This window comes from Mustela nivalis (assembly GCF_964662115.1).
Source record: "Mustela nivalis genome assembly, contig: HAP1_SCAFFOLD_888, whole genome shotgun sequence".
Lineage (NCBI taxonomy): Eukaryota > Metazoa > Chordata > Mammalia > Carnivora > Mustelidae > Mustela > Mustela nivalis.
This window is the reverse complement of record NW_028135776.1, coordinates 47055-68226: the sequence shown is the minus strand read 5'-3', so window position 1 is coordinate 68226 and position 21172 is coordinate 47055. Positions and strand designations below refer to the sequence as shown.

Below are 21172 nucleotides of genomic sequence, written 5' to 3'. Positions count from 1 at the left end.
TGTTCAGTGTCGGGGTTTGGGTAGAAGCAGAGGGGATAATCCCGACTCAGCTGTTCCGTCAAAGCTTCCTCACATTCCTCTGGGTCCTACCGCTCCCTCTGGCATTGCATCCTGCTTTGCTCTTGAGGCTAGAGTCCCCTCCCTTGTCTGGAAGTGTGGGGGAAAGGACCACCTCTCCTCCTCCATGGGGGTGAGGGGTGACACCAGTGTCCTGACAACTCTCCGCTAAGAAATCCTTCCTTCCCACTAACCACCTCCATCCATTCTCCTCCCCACATCCCCCTACCTCAACTGCTCTCTCAGACGCCAGGGTGTCGGGGGCACCTCCGAGCAACGTCTGACGTAGATAGTCCAACATCTCTAGACTATGTGGGCGCTTGTCATCTGTTATTTTCAGCTGGGGAGCCTCTGTTGAAACACCACCACAGTGAAAGATGTCTTTGGTTACAATCCTCCACACATGGACCTTCTGTGAAATTACTGTTCTCTTCCCTTGCTCCTTTGTGTGTGCCATGTCATGACTACTGTGTTTTTACTCTGAAGACCTTGTTACTTACATGTCTGATTCTCTAGAAATGTGGCATATCTGCGACCCTGGAATATATTGTCAGGTTGAAAAGAACAGTAGAGAAATCTTAAATTACATTCAGTTTTATTTTCTGTAGTAATGTTGGCATGGTAATTTTGAAACTCATGTATATTGTAGGATAAAATAGGCAAATCTGTGGATGCAATGAGTCAAGAATTTCAGGGAGTGAGAAAAGACATATAAAATTAAGGAAGAAAACCTTTTTGTTGATTTTGAACTGATACTATTGGTGTAAATTCCCAATTAGAAATAAAAAGTATTTCCTAGCTTTGTCCACTGAAAGGCACCAAAACTATGACACACAGCAGCAATGAGCATATTTGGGTCCAGACCCTGGTTTCTCAGTATTAGGCTGAAAGCTAGAAAATTGCCATATGGTATGGTATGGTATGGTATGGTATGGTATAATTAAGTCTAATATTGACCTAACTAAAGGAATCAGAGTGTTTGGAGATATGGCTGATTTCACATCTAGGCAGAAGGATAAGGGGACCTTGATGTATCATGCGCCAAAAAGTAAGGAATCTGTCAAAGATTAATGTAGTTGTACCAAAAACACACAGATTTGAAGGGGTTTCCTAATAGCCAAATTTGGGACAGTCTGAGCACTGGAAGAAAAAAAAAATTAAGGTTGATTATAATTAAATAGATAAATATTTTGTTAATGGTTGAATAAATAAAAATCAATGGCTCCATAATTTTACAGACAAAGGGAGAAAAAATCATTTCCCACCATGGGTTATGACAGTTACACAAATTTCTTTCTCTACATATCTGTAATTAAAGGGAGAGAATTAAACATGTATCCTGCCTTTTGAGGAGAAAGTGTTTTGCATTTCTCATTGACAAGAAGCCATTCTTTACAGAAGAATGTCAGTTAATATGGGTAGAAGAGCAATTGAATGAGAAACTTACCATTTGGTGAACACCAGTGAAATAATTGGCTTGGGAAATAACTGAATTCTTTAAAACATGGACTCAGGAAAGTACCTTCTACTCGTCAAATCCAGCCCACCATCTCTCTGATATTGTATATCCCATGAATTGAGAATGTTTTTAAAAAATTTAGATAGTTGACAAAATCCAAAGGACAGCAATACGTCTTGACACATGAAATTTTTATACAAATTGAAATTTCAGTATCCATAAGTAAGGTTTTTTTTCTTTTTAAGGTTTTATTTATTTATTTGACAGAGAGAGAGACACAGCGAGAGAGGAAACGCAACTGCGGGGAGTGGGAGAGGGAGAAGCAGGCTTCCCGCTGAGCAGGGAGCCTGATGCAGGGCTCAATCCTAGGACTCTGGGATCATGACCTGAGCCGAAGATAGACGCCTAACAACTGAGCCACCCAGGCACCCCCATAAGTAAGATTTTACTGGACCACCGCCATGCTCATTCATCACTGTGTTGCCAATGCCTGCGTTTGTAGTCCAATGGCAGATTCACATAATTGAGATAGAGACAATGTGGTCTACAAAGCGTAAATTATTTAGTATCTGGAACTTTACAGAAATACTTGGCTGACTCGTGCTGCAAACATTTGTAGAAGGGGAACTGAGGAAGAGGGTGTTTGTACAGGGCAGATGTATCATTCTATAAATCATTCATTAATTGCAAAAGGAAAATGCACTTTATAATGGGAAGATCTGGCAGTCGCCCCTTGCCAAGTAATCATCACTTAGCATCACTGAGAGAGCAACACCCTGACAACACCCACCGGCGGTGAGCGACAGCAATCCCTGTGCCACCTCAGGGGCGCTCGTGCCAACCATGTTTAACTTGACAATTTTTAAATAGTTTCATCGAGGTAGAGTTGACAGACAATAAACCACACGTATTTATTTATCTTTAAAAAAAAATCTCTTTTAAGACTTTGCTTATGTATTTGAGAGACAGAGAAAGCATGAGCAGGGGAAGGGGCAGAGGGAGAGGGAGAAGCAGACTCTCCGCTGAAGAGGGAGCCCCAGGTGGGGATCGATCCCAGGACCGCAGTTTTAGGACCTGAGTTGAACACAGATGCTTAACTGACCGAGCCACCCACGCGTCCCTAAATCACACGTATTTAAAGTGCATGATCTGATATGCTTTGGCGCTTGTATACCACTAAGTGAAACTACCACCATCAAGATGATGAACATGTCTATACCAACAGAGGTTCATCGCACCCCTTTTAATTCTGGGCTCCCACCTCCTCATCTCTCTCTATCTCATCGATCTGCTTTCTAGCACTGCAGGTTAGTTTACATTTTGTAAAACATTAAATAAATGGAATCCTACAGTGTGTACACTTTTTTATCTGGCTTCTTAAAGTCACCATGATTATTTCGAGACTGAGCCCTGTTGTTTTATGAATCAATATTTTATTCCCTTCCTTCCACCTAAAAATAGGGATATATTATTATGTTCATTTTCCCATTCACACGTTGATGGGCATTTGGATAATTTCTCAGTTAGTGCGAGGACAAATAGAGATACTGTGGACATTCATATATAAGTCTTTTTATGGCCAAGTACTTTTAATTCTCTGGGGAAAAGATCTAAGAGTGGAATGGTTGAATCACATGGTAGGTTTATGTTTAGGTTTTTAAGAAACTTCCAAACTGAGTTCCGGTTACTCTGTATCCTTGCCACCCTTGGCATGATCAGTCTTTTTAGTTTTGGTCATTTGTGGTTTTAATTTGTCTTTCCTGTAATGACTAATGATATTGAGTATGTTTCCGCGGGTTTTTGCCATCTGTGTGTCTTTTATCTTCTTCTTGAATTTTGAAAGGTTTTTAAAATGAATACATTCTATTTGCAAAAACATGGATGGAGCTTGAGGGCATTATGCTAATTGAAACAATCTAGACAGAAAAACAAGTACTTGTTTGACTTTACTCTCATGTGGAATCTAAAACAAACAAACAAAGAAACAAACAAACAACCCCCAGAAACCAAACTCATAGAAAAGAGATCAGATTTGTGGTTACCAGAGTTGGGGAGCTGCAGGGTGGGGTGGGAAACTGGATCTGGATGAGGTGGTCCAAGGTACTAACTTCCAGTTATAGGATAGATAAGTGCCAGGGGTCTGATGTATATCATGACCTTAGCTAACACTGCTATGTGGTTTATTTGAAAGTTGCTAAGATAGTAGATCCTTAAAGTTTTCATAACGAGGAAAAAAAATTTTTTTTCTTTTTTTTTCCAAGCATTTCTATGAGATGATACATGTTAACTAAGTGTATTTTAATTATTTCACAATATGTGTAAATCAAACCATTATGCTATACACCTTGCCCCTATACAGTGATACTTATCAATTATATCTCAATAAAATTGAGATATAAGATTAAGAAATAAATACATGTTCTGGAGACAAGTTTCTTCTCAGATATATGACTTTCAAATGTTTTCTCCCAATCTGTGTCTTGATTTTTAGTCTCTTACTGTTTTTTCAAAAAGCAGAAGTTTTCATTTGGACAAAGTCTAATGTATCCCTTTTACTTTTATGGACCATTTCTCCAGAGTTGCCTCTGCATCTTTGTAAAAAAAGTTGTCCATATGTTTGTATGTGAGTCTGTTTCTTGAATCTATTCTTTCATTGATCTGTGTGAGCAGTGCATTCTCTTGTACAGGATTAGGTAAGTCTTAAAATCTGGTAGTGTTAATTCTCCAAGTTTGATTTTTTTTTAAGAGTTTATTTAATTATTTGGCAGAGAGAAAGAGATCACAAGTAGGCAGAGAGGCAGGCAGAAGGAGAGGGGGAAGCAGGCTCCCCACTGAGCAGAGAGCCCAATGCGGAGCTTGATCCCAGGACCCTGAGATCATGACCTGAGTTGAAGGCAGAGGCTTAACCCACTGAGCCACCCAGGCAACCGTGATCGTTTTTTTAAAAGTCACTTTGGCTGGTCTGGTTTCTTTGGCTATTCTTCGCGTGTCCATATAAATTTTAGAACCAACTTGTCAATATCTATAAGAAAGTCTGTTGGGATTTTAATTTTGATTGCACTGACTCTATAAATCAATTTGGAAAGAGTTCATATCTCACAAATATTGAGTCTCCCAACTCATGAACATGGTATACCTCTCTGTTTACCTAGGTCTTTAATTCCTTCCAGCCATGTTTTGTAGTCTTTACAGGGCAAGTTGTGGTTGGCAGAGTTCAAAGATGTACCACGAGGAACGCCTGGGTGGCTCAGTCAGTTAAGTGTCTGCCTTTGGCTCTGGTCATGATCCCAGGGTCATGGGATTGAGCTCCACATCAGGCTCCCTGCTCAGTGGGGAGCCTGCCCTGCTTCTCCCTCTGCCAGCCACTCCTCCTGTTTGTGTTCTATCTCTCTCTGACAAATAAATAAATAACATCTTAAAGCAACCAAACAAACAAATAAAAACAAAGATATCCACCAAAATTCCTGTCTCCTGGGATAGGCACCCGGTGTAATCTCCTCCCCTTGAGTGTGGGTAGGACCCATAAGTATAGCGTGTGGGTAGGACCCATTACATGCCTGTAATGAGGTTACTAATGGTGGATTCTGAGTTAATAAAAAGGATGTAATCTTACACGGCCCCAACTTTATTAGGGGAGTTCTTAAAAGAGGATGAAACACTGAAAAGACTTTCCAGAGGTCCCCAAGCATCAGAGGAGACCACAGTTTCAGTTGACACTTTGCTCATGGCCTGGGTGACCCCAGCAGAGTATTCAGATATGCTGTGTCCAAACTCTTGACCCACAGAAACTGTGAGTATATTTCTAAGCTGCTGAGGTTATGATAGTCTGCAGCACAGCAAAACAAATCCCTAGGCCTTGAACATCTTCTGTCAGATTTGTCCTTGTTTCAGATTTTCGGAAACAGCTAAAATTGTCAATGAACTTGTTTTCTTAATTTCATTAGTTAGAATATGGAAATACAATGGATTTTTGTTGTTGATCATGGATTCTGCAGGACTGCTAAGTTTATTTCACAGATTTCTTAGGATTTTCTATATGGAGGATAATAGAAAAAACATCCCATAGAGGGTCTACATATAGAATAATGTGAAAATTAAAATGTTATTTTGTCCCTTCCAGTCAGCAAACCTTTAATTTATTTCTCTTGCCTACTTACTGCCCTGGCTAGATCTTTCAGTTTAGTGTCGAACAGAAGTGGTAAAAGAGGACATCTTTGCCTTGTTCTCAGCTTAGTGAAAGGCATTCAGCTGCTCACTCTTAGTTTAGGGATTTTTTGTATATGCCTATTATCAGGTTGAGGAAGTTCCCTTGTGTTCCTGGTTGGGTTTTGTTTTGTTTTTTTTTTTTAAATGAGAAATAGATATTGGATTTTGTTAAAATATTTTTTGCATCTGTTGGGATGATCATGTGTTTTTTCTCCTCTATTCCACCAATATGGTGAATTACATAAACTGATTTTCTCATGGTGAACCAACTTTGGATCCCTGGGACGTGTCTCAATAGGCTACGATGCATTATCCATTTGCTATATCGTTGGACTCTATTTGTGTTTATAATTCTATGTTCTGGTTTGTGCCTTTCTTTTCTTATAATTCTTTGATTTTAGTGATAGATAATGCTGATCTCATACAATGAGATAAGAAAGGTTCTCTCTTCTTCAGTTTTCTGGGAGATTTTGTATAAATGTGTATCACCTTTTCCTTAAATATTTTACAGAAATTACCAAATTTACCACTAAAATTGACCACCTTTGGGCTGTGGTTTTCTCTGTGGGAATATTTTAAGTTACCAAATCTATTTATTTACTTTTCAATAGGTCTTTTAGGGTTTTCGATTTGTTCTTGAATCAGTATTGGCAATTTTGTCTTCCTAGGATTTTTTTTCCATTTTATCTCAGTTGCATCATGTCTTGGTGTCATATTTTGGTTTATAGTATATTTGGTCTTTGGCCTTGCACAGAACTTCTAAAAACCTTAGGATTTTTCTAAATAACGAGATTGATAAAGGTGTCTTTTGTTGTGAATAAGGTGACTTGTGGAAAGCCCCTAGACAACCTAAAGATGGGGACTGGTTACCAGGGGAACCAGCCCTGTGATTAAAAGATTCCAGCTGATGACATGGCCTGGCACCATCTGCTCCGGTGCGCCTCCAGGGACCCCGGCGCCGCTGGAACTGCCCGCGGCCTAGAACCGACGCGCGTGTGCTTGTGAGCCAGAGCCCGGTACAGCGGCGGAGGCGGCGGCGGCGGTCGGGCCTGCGGGGACACGACGGGGCCGCTGCATGGGGGAGTGACGCGCCTGCGCCCGCTGTTCCGCGGCAGCGGCGAGACAGGAGGAAACCCCGCGGTGGGGGCAGCAGCAGCGGCTCCTGAGCCCCGGAATGGAGGAGAAATTCGGCGGCGAGGTGCTAGCCGGCCGCGGCGGCGGCGGCCCCTGGACGTGCCCAGCGCTCGATTAACAAAATATATTGTGTTACTATGTTTCACTAAATTTTTGAAGGCTGTGGGACTTTTTGAATCATACGATCTCCTAAAAGCAGTTCACATTGTTCAATTCATTTTTATATTAAAACTCGGGGCTGCATTTTTTATGGTTCTGTGTCAAAAGCCATTTTCTTCTGGAAAAAGTATTACCAAACACCAGTGGATCAAAATATTTAAACATGCAGTTGCTGGGTGTATCATTTCACTCTTGTGGTTTTCTGGCCTCACTCTTTGTGGACCACTAAGGACTTTGCTGCTATTTGAACACAGTGATGTTGTTGTCATCTCACTACTCAGTGTTTTGTTCACTAGTTCTGGAGGAGGCCCAGCAAAGACAAGAGGGGCTGCTTTTTTCATTATTGCTGTAATCTGCCTATTGCTTTTCGACAATGATGATCTCATGGCTACAATGGCTGAACACCGTGAAGGACATCATGACAGTGCTCTAACTCACATGCTTTACACAGCCATTGCCTTCGTAGGTGTGGCAGATCACAAGCTTCCAGAAAACTCTCTGTAGATGTTGGTGGAGCCAAACGTCTTCAAGCTTTATCCCATCTTGTTTCTGTGCTTCTCTTGTGCCCATGGGTCATTGTTCTTTCTGTGACAACTGAGAGTAAAGTCGAGTCTTGGTTTTCTCTCATAATGCCTTTCACAACAGTTATCTTTTTTGTCATGATCCTGGATTTCTATGTCGATTCCATTTGTTCCGTCAAAATGGAAGTTTCCAAATATGCCCGCTATGGTAATCCTTTCCCATTTGTATTAGTGCTCTACTTTTTGGAAATTTTTGGACACATCCAATAACAGACCAGCTTCGAGCTTTGAACAAAGCAGCACACCAGGAAAGCGCTGAACATGTCCTGTCTGGAGGAGTGGTAGTGAGCGCTATATTCTTCATTTTGTCTGCCAACATCTTATCATCTCCCTCCAAGAGAGGACAGAAAGGCACCCTAATTGGATATTCTCCTGAAGGAACACCTCCCTATAATTTCATGGGTGATGCTTTCCAGCATAGCTCCCAATCGATCCCCAGGTTTATTAAGGAATCACTAAAACAAATTCTTGAGGAGAATGACTCTAGGCAGATCTTTTACTTCTTGTGTTTGAATCTGCTTTTTACCTTTGTTGAATTATTCTATGGCGTGTTGACCAATAGTCTGGGTCGGATCTCAGATGGATTTCACATGCTCTTTGACTGCTCTGCTTTGGTCATGGGTCTTTTTGTGGCCTTGATGAGTAGATGGAAAGCAACTCGGATTTTTTCCTATGGGTATGGCCGAATAGAAATTCTCTCTGGATTTATTAATGGACTTTTTCTAATGCTAATAGCCTTTTTTGTGTTTATGGAGTCAGTGGCTAGATTAATTGATCCTCTGGAATTAGACACACATATGTTAACACCAGTCTCAGTTGGAGGGCTGATAGTAAACCTTATTGGTATCTGTGCCTTTAGCCATGCCCATAACCATAACCATGGAGCTTCTCAGGGAAGCTGTCATTCATCTGATCACAGTCATTCCCACCATATGCATGGACACAGTGACCATGGGCATGGTCACAGCCACGGATCTGCAGGCAGAGGCATGAATGCTAACATGAGGGGTGTATTTCTACATGTTTTGGCAGACACACTTGGCAGTATTGGTGTAATTGTATCCACAGTTCTTAGAGAGCAGTTTGGATGGTTCATTGCTGATCCCCTGTGTTCTCTCTTTATTGCTATATTAATATTTCTCAGTGTTGTTCCACTGATTAAAGATGCCTGTCAGGTTCTACTTTTGAGACTGCCACCAAAATATGAAAAAGAGCTACATCTTGCTTTAGAAAAGATACAGAAAATTGAAGGATTAATATCATACCGAGACCCTCATTTTTGGCGTCATTCAGCCAGTGTTGTGGCAGGAACAATTCATATACAGGTGACATCAGATGTGCTGGAACAAAGAATTGTACAGCAGGTCACAGGAATACTTAAAGATGCTGGAGTAAATAATTTAACAATTCAAGTGGAAAAAGAGGCATATTTTCAACATATGTCTGGCCTAAGTACTGGATTTCATGATGTTCTAGCTATGACAAAACAAATGGAGTCCATGAAATACTACAAAGATGGTACTTACATCATGTGAGATAACTCAAGAATTATCTGTGGGATATGAACAACGAAGATTAATTTACTTGGTATTTATAATATTGCCAGAAGGAAGAAAATTGCACATAATTGTACAGAAACATTTGCTGTATTCGAAAAAAATTCTAAAGCTCCCTGCTATTGGATCGAGGAATCTTTCTTAAAGGAAATTTAAATACAGAACGAAGCATTAATTGTACAAGGAAAATAATTACTTGAATTATGTGTATAACAGGAATCTTAAAATTTGAGTAAACATGATGTATCACATCATCTTCAAAAATGAACATATAATGATGGATTCTAATGAAGACCAAAATTACTTGTCTGTTTACTTTCTGTCAGAAAGCATCTCCATTGTAAATAATGTATTTACATGTTTATTACAAAGACCCAAATGAAAAATTTTTAGTCAATTTTTTGCATAACCCTAGGATAAAATAGGAATAAACGTTCTATATTTATGGATTTTCTGTATATAAAACTGGTTTCTAATTATAACTTCAATCCATTAAGTAAAAGCTGTATTGCCACTTTAAATGTAAACTAAATTATTTGGGAGAAACCAACCACTGAAATGAGACAAGCATTGAGAATAGGGAAGTATATAACATTATTGATGTATTACAAAAACCAACCACTCTGTAAAATAAATTTTTTTACTTTTGGTAATATTTGCAAATGAATAATTACTTTATTAGGGTAAAGAACTTATACTAAGTTGTGTGCATGTTATTCGATCACTTGTCTTCTTCCTCTGAAGTAGAATATTCCATTTCTTGTTATGCATCTGCCATTCCAAGTTGCTTGTCAAGCTGGGATCCAAGCAATGCGAGGGTTCTCATTTTTCATTTAGCTCCATATTTTGTGAAACAACCAGCTGAGAGAATCATAAATAATGTCATCTCACATTTGAATTTTCTGCCTTAAACACAGCTTCTTTTTTTAATTTCTGGGACATGTGGATCTATAAGAAGTATCAAAGAATAGGTAGTTATTTTAAATTTAGTAAGTGAATCTTGTCCGTAAGTACTTGTGCATCATGAAATCAAAATATCTACCCTGTAACTACTTTCTTTTTTTTTTTTTAAGATTTTATTTATTTATTTGACAGAGAGAAATCACAAGTAGATGGAGAGGCAGGCAGAGAGAGAGAGAGGGAAGCAGGGTCTCCACTGAGCAGAGAGCCCGATGCGGGACTCAATCCCAGGACTCTGAGATCATGACCTGAGCCGAAGGCAGCGGCTTAACCCACTGAGCCACCCAGGCGCCCCAACCCTGTAACTACTTTCTATAACGATATCTAATTTATATTTTTTCATTTCCAATTTAAACTGAATGTATAGTCTGGAAAAATGTATGATAAAGAGATCTATAATAACATATGCAGTTTTATGAACACCAAAGAATGTTCAAAAGAAACCTTTGAATACCTATTTATAAGCATTTGAATATTTTCATTCATATAATAGGAATTTTGATAAGTAGGATGAATTAATTTTAGTATGGGTGTTATTTTTTTAACTATACCATAATGGCAAACATGTATTGTAAATCTTATTTATATCTTAACAATTTTAATATGTGAGAGGTTCTAGATATTTGTTACAAGTTATTTTGATATTCTTTGTCTTATCCTTACACATTTTCTGGTCCAGAATCTTCAATACATAATTAAACTTTTTGAGTGGTGGGAAAAAAAAAAAAAGATTCGAAATTTTGGGCCCCACCCCCACTGCAGCAGGCACCTCAAGCAAGGGAAGAGGCACTGGAGATTCAATTCAACAAGTGGCCAATGATTTAATCAATAGTGTTTATGTGCATGAAGCCTCCATAAAACCCAAAGGAACGAATACACGGAGAGTGGCATAGGAAAGCCGAGCTCAGAGAGGGCATGGAAGCTCTCTGCACCTTTCCCTATACCTTACCCTCTGTATCTCTTAGATCTAGCTACTCCCAAATTATATCATTTTTAAATAAACCAGTGATATAGTAAGTAACATGTTTCTCTGAGTTCTGGAAGCCACCCATGCAAATTAATCAAACCTGAGGAGGGGTCGGGGAACATCTGATTTATAAATAGTCATTCTGATGCACAGGTGACATCCTAGACTTCGAACTGGTACCCAAAGTTGGGCTAAGCAAGTCATAATGGACTGAGTTCTTGACCTGTGGGGTCTGATGCTATCTCCAGGTGGATAGTGTCAGCATGGGTTTGAACTTGTGGGATACACAGCTGGTGTTACAAAATTGCTTGGTAGCATGGAGGAAAAATCACACACTAGAGTCAGTATGAAGTTATTCATAATTTTCCCTTATCATTTTTTAATATTTGTAGACTCTGTAGTAATGCTTCTTCTTTCATTCATGACGTGTACTTTTGTCTTCTTTTCTTTTATCTTGATTAGTCTGACAAAAGGTTTATCAATCTTTTGACATTTCCAAAGAACCAGCTTTGGTTGCTTTATTTTCTCTGGTGTGTTTCTGTTTTCTATTTCATGGATTTGTTTTTTGATATTTATTATTTCCTTCTATTTACTATGGGCATGATTTGTTTTTCTTAAATAGTTTCTTTAGGCAGAAACTCAGATTATTGGTCTTAGATATGTAATTAAAAAAAAGATTTTATTTATTTATGACATATCGAGAGAGGGAACACAAGCAGGGTTTGGGGAGGGCGGAGCTAGAGAGGGACAAGCAGCCTTCCTGCTGAGCAGGGAGCCTGATATGGGGCTGATCCCAGGACACTGGGATCATGACCTGAGCCAAAGGCAGATGCTTAATGACTGAGCCACCCAGGCACTCTGGATATGTAATTTTTCTAATATAAGTATTTAAAGTTTTTTTTTTTCTCTAGGTCTCACTTTCTCTACATTTCATAAATTTTGCATTATGTTTTCACTTTCATCCAGTTCAAGATATTTTTATATATTTTTATTTTTTTTAAGATTTCATTTATTTATTTGATAGAGTGAGAGCTCACAAGTAGGCAGAGAGGGAGGTAGAGAGAGAGGAGGAAGCAGGCTCCCTGCTGAGCAGAGAGACCTACGCAGATCCCAGGACCCTGGGATCACAACCTGAGTTGAAGGCAGAGACTTTAACCAACTGAGCCACCCAGGTGCCCCTCAAGATATTTTTTTAAAGATTTATTTATTTATTTTACAGAGAGAGAGAGAGAGAGAGAGAGAGAACAAATCAGGTAGGGGCAGAGGGAAAGAGGGAAAGAGAGAATCTTCAGGCAGACTCACAGCTGAGCGTGAAGCCCAATACAAATCCCCAACAGGGCTCTATCCCAGGACCCTGAGATCATGACCTGAGCCGAAATCAAGAGTTGTCTGCTTAACTGATTTAGCCATCCAGGTGCCCCCTATTCAAGATATTTTTAAATTTGTCTTGTGATTTCTGTTTTGAACCAAGGTTCCTTAAAAGTGTATTGTTTAACTTCCAAATTGTTGGTGATTTCCCAATTTTCTTTCTGTTTTTGACATCTGATTAATTCTGTGGGGACTAGAAAACACATGTGCTATTATTTAATTCTTCTTATATTTACTGAGACTTGTTTAAGAGTCTAGCATATGGTCTATTCTGGAGAATCCCTAATATGTATTTTTATGTCTAATTCTGATATTTTGGGGAGGAATGTTCAAGTCTTTATATCTGTATTGAGTTTCTGTCTAGGTCAATCAATTTCTGAGAAAGGAGTATTGAATTCTCTGTCTATAATTGTTGAATTGTCTCTCTTTCCTTTCAGTCCTGTCAGTTTTTTCTTTATGTATTTTGAGACTCTCTTGTCAGGTGCAAATACACTTTTCACTATGATACTTCCCTGATGGATTTTTCATCATATTTGCAAAAATTTTGGAGATTGAAAAATTTACTTGACAATTACTTTTTCAAATAATTTCCCTATTCTTTCTCTTCCTTTCCTGTTCTCCTTCGACTCCCACTGCATGTAAGTTGGTGTACCTTGCTGGACTTTGAACCTCTGTTTATTTTTCTTCAATCCCGATTCTTGCTGTTCTTCAGTTTGGATAATGTCCATTGATCACTCTTCAATGTCACTGATTCTTCTGCCAACTCTAATCCCCACTGAGCCTCTCTAGTGAGTTTTAAATTTCAGTTATTGGATTTTTTAACTATAAAATTTCTGTTCAAATCTTTATAATAGTTTCTATTTCTCTATTGAGATTTTGTGAAGTCGTTGTATTAATCTGTTCAGGCTACCATAATAGAATACCACAGATTAAGTGGTCTAAACAACGTTTATTTTCTCAGTTTGAAGTCTAGATGTTCCAGATCAAGGACCTGCGAGATTGATGTCCAGTGAGGACTTTCTTCCCAGCTTGCAAACAGCTGCTTTCTTGCTGAGCTCTCGCACTGGTGGAGAGAAAGAACGAAGAATGCCTCTTCCTCTTTTTCTGTGGGTACCAGCCCATGCCTGTGATCTCATTTAACCTTCATGACAGGATTCCTCACTATCACTATGTCTAAATACAGTCACATTGGGGGTTGAGCTTCAACATATGCATTTTGGGGAACACAAACATTCAGTCCATAACAGTCATTGATATAATATTTTCTGTTGATTATTTGACAGTTTCCTTTACTTCTTTGAACATATTCTTACTAGCCCTTTGGAAATTTTTGTTACTGAATCAAACATCTGATTCCACTCAGAGTCAGTTTCTGTTGACTATGTTCCTTCCCTTGAGTACAGACTGCAACTTCCTGTTTTTAGCATGTAACTTTATTAAAAGATTCGATTTATTTATTTGACAGAGAGAGAGGGAGAAGCAGGCTCCCTGCTGAGGAGAGAGCCCAAGGTGGGGCTTGAGCCCAGGACCTGAGATCATGACCTGAGCCAAAGGCACCAGCCAGTTGCCCCTGCATGTGATTTTTTTAATGGAAAAACAAACATTTTAGATAATATGAGGATTGTTGATGTTGTTTAGTAACTGCTCCCTGTTCATGTGCTTCTGGTGATAAACCTGGCTTACAATGGTGATGTGTGCCTTAGGATGGAGACCTTATGGTGCTGTGTTCCGTTCTTGTGGACACCCATTTAGTGTCCCTCACAAGACATTCTTGTCTCAGATGGATCTTCTCTACACTCTCCCCTGGCATTCTTAGCAACTATCTTCCTTGTTGCAGTTACCCAGTCTTTGAGGTGTGGGGCATTCAGGGCCAGGGGTTCAGGAACGCTCAGGGGCTAATCAGTTTTCCTTGGTTGTTATGTGTGTCCACCACTCATCCCCCTGGCTGCTATTGTTGCCACAAATTTACTATGGTGTTTCCTCATCACAGGGGCTGTAAGGCAGGCATCAAGCACCCAGGTCCTATGGAGGAGAAAGGAACACATATTAGTCTCTTCTCCGGTGGTGGTACTATGCCCGCCTCTGCCCAGGCCGCTCTGTACAAAATGAATACCCCCTCTCCCTTCTCTAAGAGTAAGTCACCATCTTTACTTCAGTTGTTCAACTTTATACATTTTTCTTGCAGATCTTTGGCATCTCCAAGGTTGTGCTTGGTGAAGGGGCTAGCAATGGGCAGTGCTTTGCCATCTTTTCAGGATTTCCTACTTCCTTGATTCATGCCTGTCTTCTCTTGTAGACTGATGGCCTCATGAAGGTGGGCCTTGTCCCTCACTGCTGGGTCCTAGAACAGTGCCCGTTACATAGGAGATATTCAATTAAAATGTCCCAAATGAATTGCCTACTTCCTTTTGGAAAGGCTCTGTTGTCTCTTGATTTTTTTACTCCTTCTCGGGGCCCTTTTCAGGCTCCCTCCTCTCACAGGCCCTGAAATATTATATCTAAGTTTCTGTCCTAAACTACATCCTTTCTCTTTCCCTGGGAATCTCATCCATATAAATAACTTAAACTACATGATGATGATTTTGTTCAAACTAGAATTTGTTCAAACTAAATTTCTTTCTTGAATCTAGGACTGTAATCTAACCATGATGGGCCTGGCTCGTGTCCTACCAATGATCCAGGTTCAATGTGATCAAAACTAAATTAACATATTTCCCTGAAACTGGTATCCATCCTGCCATTCCTGAGTGGAGAGGTCTCCATGGACTCTTCCCTCTCTGCCATCACTCTCATGTCATGTCTTTTGTGAGCTCATGAAATCCTGTAGACTTAGTCTCCTTTATGTGTTTTGTACTTATCTCCTTCTCCCCAACCCAGTGACCACTGCTTTGGATCTGACCTTGTTCATTTTTTACCTAAGTAACTGCATGGACAATAGTCATCTTGCCTTTAGTTATTGCTTCCTCTAGTTCAACCTCTGCATGGGTCCTAAAGAGAACTGTTACAAATGCCATTGATTAATTATGCCTTTCTGTGATCAAATCCTGTATCACTTGGCTCCCTGTGACCTTTTAGAGAACTCCAAATTCTTCAGTATGTATCTAGGATAACTCTGTGATCCATAAAGTAAACTGCATGAGGGTAGGGAGCATGGCTGTCTCATTGCATTCAGTGTCCAGGAAAGCACCTGGCACAGAGTTGCTGCTCGGTAAATATTTGTTGAATGATTGAGTGAATGAGTATTCTTGCACACCACTCCAGCTTCATTTCTTCTTCTTTTTTTTTTTTTAAGATTTTATTTATTTGTTTGAGAGAGAGAGAGAGACAGAGAGCACAAGCAGGGGAAAGGAGAAGCAGACTCCCTGTTGAATGGGGAGACCAATGTGGGACCCAATTCGAGGACCCTGGGATCATGGCCCAAGCTGAAAGCAGACACTTAAGTGACTAAGCCACCCAGGCGTTCCCTCCAACTTCATTTCTTGATGTAGCCTCCACTCCACTTTTAACTACACTAAAAATTACTATATAGTCACATATAGCTGAACACTTCATCTTGAGACAGCTGAGATAGGGATGTCTGGTGCATGGAGTAATTGATGTCTCTCCCCACCCACATATCTATGGCCACTGATCTAAATGAGAGCAGAGAAACTCCCTGTGGAAAACACTCAAAATATATCTGAAACTGAGCCACACACAATTCGGGAGTCATGACCAGGTCATGGAGATGTGCTGGTAGAAGGGAGTCACAGTACAAAGAATGGCTCTGAGGCATTTGAGAAAATTCATCAGTGGATCCGTACAAGACAGAAGGGGAGGTAGTGTTTTTAGGAACAGCCTGGAGGCTGGCATGTAGAGCCAGCCCTTAGGATAAGATGTGAGCTCTGGGAAGGGAAAGACCACAAGTGCTAATCTGTAGAACAATTCCCTGAACTTTAGCACTTTCCAGTCAAGCAAACCTGATAGGGAGCCATTCTCATTCTCCATTCTCAGGGTCTGCCAAGATGTTGGGTCACATCAAGTCTGGGATCCATCAACAGAGATCTACAGTGTGGAGCAGTGGAGGCTGCACAGAAGAGCTGGGCACAAGGAGGATACAGGTAGTGAGCAGCACTCTAGACTGCATACGAGGAAGCAATGGACAGTGCTTTGGGATTACCAGAAATGAATGGAGCATGGAAGGGGCCTAATGGTAGAGGTGGGAGCTGTGAACCATGGTTGTTTGGGTCTTAGTTCTGTTGCTCGCCTACCTATAGCCACTTTTTCTCTTCTTTTTTGCTAAAGAACCCTGGTTTTGTTCAGTTCAGCATTGGTGGAAGTATACATGTAGAAGTTGGGTTCAATAGTGTGGGATCAGTCATGATTGGTTGAAGCATCACAGGACCCTGTTTTTCTTTGGTTCATGGTTCATGAACTGGTAGTGAGTGGGTACATGACTTAGTTCTGGACAATGAAACAAAGAGAGGGACTGCCAGGAGATGTAATGCTTAATTTTATGTGCCAACTTGCCTAGGCCATGGGGTGCCCACATAGTTAGCCAAATATTATTCTGGGTGTTTCTGAAATGGTGCTTTTGAATGAGATTAACATTTAAATGAGTAGACAAAGTAAAGTAAAGCAGATTGCTCTTTCTAATGTAGGTGAGTCTCATCCCATCAGCTGAGGGCCAGAATAGAAACAAAAGCCTGCCTGACAACCTTCAAGTTGGAACATTGGTTTTTCTTGCCTGCAGATTTGAACCAAGACATTGGCTCTTCCCGGATTTAAGAGCCCACTGAACTTTGAACCAAAACTTACACCATTGACTCTCCTTGTTCTCCAGCCTTCGGTCTTGAACAGGAATGACACCATTGGCTCTCTTGTGTCTCCAGCTTCTGACTCCTTCTGCAGATACTGGCACTTCTCAGCCTCTATGACTGAGCCAATTCCATATAATCTTTCTCTCTCTATAGATAGGTAGATAGGTAAAAACATGTATCTATATATCTGTTTACATACATATCATATATATTTTGGGAGATCATATAATATTATAATTATATTATATAATTATGTTATAATTATATAATTATATAATAATATAATATATAATATAATTAAATTATATAATAATATATGTAATATAATATTATTCTGTGAGAGATTTTCCTCTGGTGAAAAGAAAGAGGTTAGGAGAAATGCCCTTTGTTGTCTTTGATTCTGTTGTGGGAGGATGGGAGGTGCAGAGCTTGTAAGGGCCATCTTTTGATTATAAGAATATAAGATGAGGGGTGAGGTGCTAAGGATGGCAGGACAGAGAGACAGAAAAGCCTGAGGCCGTAGTGACATTGTTGCACCACCAAACCCCTCATGGAACCACCTGATCCATGTATTTTGCTGGGTATTTTAAGGCTTCCCCTTGACGTTCAATTCTTGCTGCCCAAAGTGTGGTTCACAGCTCATAGTGATTATATTATCAATTACGTTTCTGCATTTATTTTTTTATTTTATTTTTTAAAGATTTTACTTATTTATTTGACAGACAGAGATCACAAGTAGCCAGAGAGGCAGGCAGAGGGAGAAAGAGAAGCAGGCTTCTTGCAGAGCAGAGAGCCCGATGTGGGGCTGGATCCCAAGAGCCTGGGATCATGACCTGAGCTAAAGGCAGAGGCTTTAACCCACTGAGCCACCCAGGCACCCCACGTTCTGCATTTCTAATGAACTTGGCCCCACCCCTGATCCTCTCACTCAGTATCTTCATTTTAACAAGATCCCTGGTGATTTGTGTGTGCACTGAAGTCTGGAAAACCCTGGCTTGAGTTATTTTAGCTGGGTGTTATTTTTCTCACATCTGAGCACTAATATAATTGATATGACCTCATCTGGATCTACGGACTGCAGTCTGTGACTGGATTATGTGGTGTTCTGGCTGGGTGGTGCCCTTTCTCTCTTGCTTGTTCCTTTGGACAGTCTGGTCTCTCCCTTCCTTCCACTTACACATGTACTAACATACCTCCTTCAAGACTCAGCAAGACCTCACCTCCACCAGGAAGCCCACCTGACTCCCACCAGGTTGAATCGAAAGCGCGTCTGATTGAGGGTATGGTGTCATCCTTTCTTTGCATCGGTCCTTCTTTGACTCTCCTAGAACCCCAGTACTTTGAGACAATCTTTATTTACTCTTTGTACCCTCCACACCTATCTACTGTCGGGCACATACTAACAGCTGAGTAAGTGTTTCTGGAAGACGGAATGAAGTGTGCTTGGCTGACCTGCTGCTTGTTGCCATGTCCTGCCCCACAAGGCTCCGGGTATCCGAGGTGCCGAGGGTGGGCAGCCCAGGCAGGATTAGAGAATGAGGGGGCCTGCTGGCCCAGCAGCTGTCTCCCCCTCCCCTCCCGCCCCCTCGCCCTCCTGGGAGCACACACATCAGAAACAGCTGCTCTCTTTCCCAGGAACAAATGTCACGAGGCACCCTAGTGACAGCTGAGCCAAAGGAAGACCCCACAAATAGGAGCTTCTGGAGCTGGAGGGGCTTCTCCTCCTGCCCGCTCCCTGGATTGGAGCCTGTGAGTGCCGCCAAGCCTCCAAGGCTCTGGCTGTCATTCTAGAAGCAGAGTGGAGTGGTAATAAAAGTTAATGAGGCTGGGGCCACGACAGCATTCTGCCAGTTACACCGTGAGAGCCTAAGTGCGTTTAATGGCACTTTCTTATTAAGAAATCACTAAAAATGGGATCTTTCCCCCTTGCTAGATGCGGTACACCTGTTTTTATGGGCTGAGGTTTTTAATCAAAGCAACCGGGCTTTACTGTGGGGTAAGCCTGGGGCCTTGGCCAGGAGCAGGCTCCCAGAGTGGGGGGATGCGGAGCCCAAGTCTGGACCAGAGCCAAGAGCCCCTCCTGGGCAGGCATCGGTGAGCAGCCTGTATGGCTCATTTTCCAGCAGGCTGTGGCGCCCGTGACTTTGCCTCATTAGCTGGCGTGCCTCGGCCATCTGTGGCAGGCACATATGGCAGGGTGTGCTTGGGAAATCAGCTCCTGAGCTGAGCCACACCCCTCCCAGCTGGTGCCTGCCTAGCCTGATGTGCAGATGTGCTAATGGCCTGGCCTGACTTGAAGCAGGGGAAAGTACAGAGGATTCCGGGTGAAGAAGCATGAGTGTCTTTCCCTAGAGGGGCCCACGTGGAACATTCCTTTGGGAGGCTGTGGACATGGCAAAGCCATGAGTAATTCATTGACTTTCTAAATGTTTTTGGAGTGAGCTGCTGTGAGCAGGAACCAGGGTCTGTGGTGTGTCATCAGGATTCGAATGTGGAGGTCATGTTCTTTCCCTGAAAGACCCATCCAGTGGGAAGGGGTGGGAGGAGATGGACAGACAGACTGACAGATCTTATCTGGTGGGCTAAGTGCTGAGATACAGGTGACCCGAGGGTTTGAGGGGAACAAGGAGCCCAGGCCAAGGGGTCTGAGAATGTCCTGAGGAAGAAACATTGAGCTGTTTCCCAAAAAGACAAGGCTGGAGAGGAGGAAACTGACATCCATGCAGAGCCCTTTATGCAGCTGGCAGCTGGTCTCATCACCCACATCTTGTCCTGTGACCCTCCACAGATGGGGAACCAAAGCTCAGGGGGTGCTCCCTGGCCTACCTGAGGCCACAAGGGAAACTCTGGAGCCTTATGCCATGACATGCTATCCGCCAGTTATGCCGGGGATGAAAGAAAGGGCATTCTAGTCTGTTTTAACCACATTTTCTAGTTTCTGTAGTTGATGTTTTGACATCTAGAGCCTTGCTGACCAGAGAGACCAACCCCCCCCCCCCCCGGGGTGAGCTGATTCCTAGGGGAGGCAAAAGATGGTCCTGGGAGTTTGCTTGCTTTAAATGCAAACCAGTCAATCAAGAGCCCACAACCCACCCCCTCTTATTGGCTCCCTCACTCGGGACCTCTAGCCACCATGCTTGAATTTATTTAAATTAAATTAAATTAATTAAATTTAAAACACAGGCAAAAGGAGTTGTTGGTGAAAGGGGCTAACAAAAGCAAGTCATACACATTCCATGAGCTATTTGTGGGGCTGGAGCCCAAGGGTGTGGGGGGCCTAGGAAGGTGGGCAGACACTGGTGGCCACGCTGAGAAGAGTCTTGAACCCAGAGGTGTGGAAGTGCCGTTGAGGTTGGGAGACAGACCATGCTTTGTCATAATCCCTTCCTCAGCAGCTAGGAGAATGGTCGGGAGAGAGAGAGAGACAGAGAGGTGAGGACCCTGTGTAGTAATCCCAGTATAAAAAGAAGGGAGATTTAACTGGGACCATGTTGGTGGGAATGAAGTGGAGGGGACAGCCCTGAGAACCATGGAGGAGAACACAAGGACGAAAGCTTGGTGACTAGTTTGGTGGAATAAAAGGGAGGGCATGAGTTTTGGCAAAGAGATGAATCAGTGGTGGCTCCTTACCAAGATTGGAACCGCTGAGTCGGCCGCCGTGGACTTCCATCTGGTGGGAACCATAGACCACTGGGCCTCTGGATTCAGAGCTCAGGGAAGCAGATTAAACCAGAAGATTTGAGTTACATGGGAGGCTTGTCCTTTTACATAACAATGTTAAACTCCTTTATCTTTTGTCATTGGTTATTATTAAGCATTTCTCACAAAAACTGAACAGAAAATCTAATTGAAGGAGCTTCACGTATCTTCACACAAGGATCCCCAGAACTGTTAATAACCACGTGACAAAGAACAAATGTTCCTTA

General features: G+C 41.6%; 1 protein-coding gene, 1 long non-coding RNA gene and 1 pseudogene across 4 annotated transcripts in view; all 3 read left to right on the top strand.

Annotated features, from left to right (window-relative positions):
- The window catches only part of LOC309857557, a 36145-nt gene extending 19606 nt beyond the window's left edge, over window positions 1-16539 (top strand). Inside the window, exon 5 of the long non-coding RNA XR_014307768.1 lies at window positions 16441-16539. This is a non-coding gene — a long non-coding RNA (uncharacterized lncRNA). The remainder of the gene's footprint in view (window positions 1-16440) is intronic.
- LOC309857554 (ral guanine nucleotide dissociation stimulator-like) overlaps window positions 1-21172 on the top strand; it is a 265178-nt gene that overhangs the window by 221281 nt on the left and 22725 nt on the right. The gene's annotated exons all lie outside the window — the stretch shown is intronic.
- On the top strand, window positions 6897-9141 carry LOC309857547 (proton-coupled zinc antiporter SLC30A5 pseudogene; annotated as a pseudogene). The gene has a single exon. The product of its transcript is annotated as a proton-coupled zinc antiporter SLC30A5 pseudogene (transcript).